Here is a 5,058-nt window from a genome sequence, read left to right as displayed (position 1 = left end):
TAATTTATCTAGCTGATCTGTAGTTATATATGTATTTTCTTTAGAGGTCAGGCAAAGATTTGAACCCCATCAATGGTGCTTAGATCTATTCGTTGCTCTTGCTCAGACTCCACTCCCGTTGGTGCTCAGGGGAACAATATGCAACCAGGCTTCCTCCACATGCAAGCAGCCTCTTAACCTCTACACCATATATTTGGACATGTCTTTTAAGTTTTAGGTTTATTACATTTATATTAGCTGGTGGGGAGTTGGACCACAATCAGACACTATAAGGATATTCCAGGATCTATATTCAGGAGTTGTGCTTGGCAGTGCTCATGCACCAGGTGGAGCCAGAGATCAAATGAGAGCTATAGCTCCTATACTAGTTCTAGGATTATTAAATGTTGCTTCCAATGCCTCAGAATACACACACACAATTAATTTTAGACTTTCCCTCCTTTTTTAACTTAGAAAAGTCAGACTGTCCAATTCTTGCTAAGATTCATTTTTCTCACAACCCAAAAGTTTTCATTTTAAGTTTGGGGTTTTTGGGTCACATCAGCACCGCTATGCTCAGGGCTTACCCCTAACAGTGCCCTAAGGAATCAGAGTTGCTGGTGTTTGTGGGGTCATATGTGGTCCCAGGAATGAAACCAGGGTTAGCCAAGTGCATAAGTGCTTTATGTAAGATTTTCTCAAGTATTTCTAAGAATTACTTAGATGTGAGGTAAAAATCTCTGAACAAATTTTGTTCATGTCATGGATATCTCATTTAATATTAATCAACTAAAGTATTCAGAGTAATTATTTGAACATTGGTCAGTCCCTGGTGTGATTTTTAAATTTAACTTACTCTGTTTTGTGAATCCATCTGCTTTTAGTTTTCAAACTAATGTACACTCTCTTTTATTTTGGGGCTACAGTTAATGTGCTCAGGCCTTCCTCGGGACTCAGCTTTCAGAGATCATGCTTGCTGGTGTTCCACATACTGAATCATATGGTGCAGGGATGAACCTGGTTCAATCACATGCCAGGACAGTCTCTCTGAGCCTACCTCTTCCTATTTAGTTGAGGTAACATAGATTCAAAATACTGTGTATGTTGTAGGGTAAATTTACACCTCAAAATGCATGCTCAAAAACTATATCCTACTGAAATACTGGTAACTCCTCCCTTTAATTCAGTGGACCCTACCATCCTTTGTGCCACTCTGTCCTCCCACGTGGGTAACCTAACTTATGAGGTCAGGGTTTTCCCTTTTCCACCTTCCAGTATGATGGGAGCTGGAGATTGGTTTTGTTTGTATTCTCTTAAGTGTCTGTATCTTTCCTCTACCCAAATTGTTCAATGTTTTAATACCACTAGCTAAGGTTTAACCTGTCAAATTTCCCCCTTTTTGAAGAACTTCCAGCGCTGATGTTCACTCAGGCTAAGCCACACAGTGCCTGGCCATCCTGCAGTGTCAAGGATCAAACCCAGGGCCTTTAACTATCAGGCATATGCTTTAGCCCTGGAATTCTCTCCCTGCCCATGAAATGCTTCTTTGTCATCCTTTGATATGATCGCGTGATTCTTGACTTTCTGTTGATGTGATATATTTAGTTATTTGCTTATGTTGAACCTTTTTCTATTGGCCCCCTGGAATGCATTGTACTTGGTCATGCTATATGATCTTTTCAATTATTGTTGAATTCAGTTAACTTAGAGTTATTTTTAAGGATTTTTGCATTTATGTTCATGTAGGATAGGACCATTTTGCTCTATAGCCTCCACTTTCTTTTTTCATCATTATGCTTGTTTGCTTTTGGCATTAGCTAGAGTTCGATTAGCCTCCTATAGTGTAGTTGAAGGTTTGGCAGACCTTAACTTTTGATGTCAGCTGGTCTTGGGTTGTAATATTTACAATGATTTTGGATGGCTGTTTTAATCTTCTCATAACTTATATCTGATTTCTCCCGATTGATACTTGGAAAATTGTATGCCTTTAAGAATTGATCCATTTTTCTATGTTTTCTGGGTAAAAAAGTTTGTACTATTACAGCTTCCTGTAATTTCTTACCTAGTTACTATTATTTTATTGCTGTTACTATGGGTAGCCAATATTTTGGGGGACTTTCTATTAATAATAATAATTTGGAGAATACTGTTAAAAATTTCCACTGGGGCCAGAGTGGGGCCAGTGGGTAGGGCATCTGCCTTGCAAGATGCTGATCTGGGCTTTATCTGTGTCATCCTATATGATCCCCTGAGCCTGCCAGGAGTAATTTCTTAGCACAGAGCCAGGAGTAACCACTAAATACAGCTGGGTGTGACCCCCCAAAAGTCTTTCCAATGATAGAAAGAAGTAAAATGACTGTCCCAGAGACAGGTGAGGAGTGGACGTGAGAGAAACTGGGGACATTAGTAGTAGGAAAAGTGCACTGGTAGAGGGCAGTATACATTCTATGACTGAAGCTTAATTATGAACAATTTTGTAACCAGTGTTTAAATAAAGAATGTATTAAAAAAAACTTAGTGGAGCAGAAGAGATGGTACAGGAATGAAGGTGTTTGCCTTATATACTGCATACAGACTGTGATCACAACCAGGAGGGACCCTGAAGCACAGACTTAAGAGTAGTACCTGGGAGCACAATGTGGTGTCCAACCTTTCATTGCCAAATATTCCACAGAAAAAAATGAATTTTGGTGTTTCGTTTTGAGTATTTTCAGTGGTGTTTCTGGCTCTCAGAGTTACTCAAGGAGTCCCCGGAGTCTGGGAATAGATACCAGGACTCCCTATGTCAGACTTGCATCAAGTTCTTGGTTTATTTTCCCAGCCCCTATGTAATTCTAATTCCTCTTATTCTATATAGAAGTGAGGCGATTTTTATTAACTGTGTCTAAATATTCTATTAAGAATACTGTTTATTTGTAGTGTAATTAAAGGGTTACTTTATAGTTCATATTTTTAGTTTTTTTGCACTAATGGGTTACATTTTTGTTTGTTTGGGTGTCACCCTTAAAGATGTTCAGGGGGTACACTTGGCTCTGCTCTCAGGAATCACTCCTGGTGGACTTAAGGGGACCCTATGTGAAGTCGGGGGTTGAATTCAAGTTGACTGCATAAGAGACAAACATCTTACTCACTTTCCTATCACTCCAGGCCCACAGGGACATACATATTTATAAATATAAAACTATATAAAACTATATGTAGAGAGAGAGAGAGACTGAGAGAGAGCTATATTGGTTTTGATGCCACACCTGGCAATGTTCAGTGATGTGACTGGCTCTATGCTCAGGGTCATTCCTGATAGTGCTCGTGAGATCTTATGGGATGCCAAGTATTGGATCTTATTTTAGTGGTGCAAAACAAGCACACATTTATTTTAAAGAGGTAGAGGAATGCAGCCTTAAAGCCTACCTCAGCTCCTGAGGTACTGTGCGCAGTGGCTGCATATATAAAATATACTACAAGTAGTACCAGGATCCCATTGCTTGTATGGGTCATTCTAAATAACTTTGGAGACAGTCTTTAGCAATAGAGGTTCATAATTTCCTCATTCTCTTCCTTCTCTGAGATTTCAGGTAAGCATGTAGGCAATTGCCTACCTGGTATATTATCTACTTCCAAAACCTTCTGTTTTCCATAGACCTGAACTAGAGAACAGTCCAAATAACTGTGGATGTGGCTGTCTGTTCACCCCATTTCCACCAGCACAAGACTTGAGGTAGGGGTTCAAATTCATGGGGATATTAGGGCCGGAGCGCTAGAGCAGGATTAGGGCTTTTTTCTTGCACGCAGCTGACCAAGGACAGACCTGGATAGATTCCTGTTATACCATATGGTTCCCCTTGCCAAGAGTTATTTCTGAGTGCAGAGCCAGGGGTAACCGTCAGCCGCATCAGGTGTGGCCCCAAAACCAAACTCCCCTCCAAAAAACCCCCAAATTTATGTGGGTTTTGCAAGTAACTAACTGATCAGTTTTCTCAGGACTTAATGGACACAACTCTCTTGCTATGGTTTAAGTGTCCATATATCTGAGAATTTATCTATGCATACTCAATTTTATCCCATTGGTCTGATAGTCTGCCTTTATTCCAATGCTACATACTGTTAGTTACTATAGGTTTGTGATATAATTTAATGCCAGGGAAAGAAATGCCTCTCGTCTACTTTTTTCCTCAAGATTTCTTTGACTATATGGGGACTTGTATGACTGTAAATTTTAGTAGAATTTGTCCCATGTTCTTAAGCAATGTCATGGCATTTTGATGGGGATTGCATTGAATTTGTATTGTTAATTGAGTGCAGTCATCACTTGAAGTATGTTGGTTCTTTCAATCAATGAGCAAGGCATATATTTCCATTACTTTGTACCTTCTATTTATTACAGTAAATTAGCTTCCTTTATATTCATTTTACCTGCTTGTTATGGTTATTCCAGAGATTTGATTTTCTAGTGCATTGTAAATGGTATGGTTTTTCACCATTTCCCTCATAGTTTATTTAAAAGCACGAATTATTTTTCTACAAGCATCACGAGGAACAAACGCTGAACATTAGGCTGCGAGTAGCCGCTGAGAACTGTCAAGTTTGAGCCCAAAACAAATAAAAATAAAAATTTGTATCTTTCTGTGCAGATTTTGCAGTTTGCCACTTTACTCTATTGAGTTATTTCCCTAGAAGTTTTTTGGGGATAGTTAGGGTTTTTTATATAATAAATCACATAATTTCAATATCATGTAATCCACGAAGAGTAGTATCTTTACTTCCTTTCCTATTTGAATTCCTTTCATATCTCTTTCTTGTCTAATTGATGTGGCACGGTCTATGTTGAATGATAGTGGTGAGAGAAAACATCTTTATCTTGTGCTTGACTTTCTTTTAGAGGGTACACCCAGTAATGCTCAGGGATTAAGCCATTTGAACCAGGGTCAGCCATATGCAAGTTAAATGTCCTACCCACTATACTATTTGGACCCAAGGAAAGACTTTCTATTGTTCACTGTTGAGAATAATGTTTTCTGGGTTTCTGATATATAAATAAGCAATATATTCGAGCCTGGAACACCCACAACATCCCAGTCTAGC

General features: G+C 38.9%; 1 pseudogene; it reads left to right on the top strand.

Annotated features, from left to right (window-relative positions):
- The first annotated feature begins 3,368 nt into the window (after positions 1-3,368).
- Positions 3,369-3,497, top strand: LOC125999675 (uncharacterized; annotated as a pseudogene).
- The last annotated feature ends 1,561 nt before the right edge of the window (positions 3,498-5,058 follow it).

The sequence above is a fragment of the Suncus etruscus genome, chromosome X (genome assembly GCF_024139225.1).
Source record: "Suncus etruscus isolate mSunEtr1 chromosome X, mSunEtr1.pri.cur, whole genome shotgun sequence".
Classification (NCBI taxonomy): Eukaryota; Metazoa; Chordata; class Mammalia; order Eulipotyphla; family Soricidae; genus Suncus; species Suncus etruscus.
The sequence above is the reverse complement of the archived record's forward strand: the minus strand, read 5'-3'. Positions and strand labels throughout refer to the sequence as shown.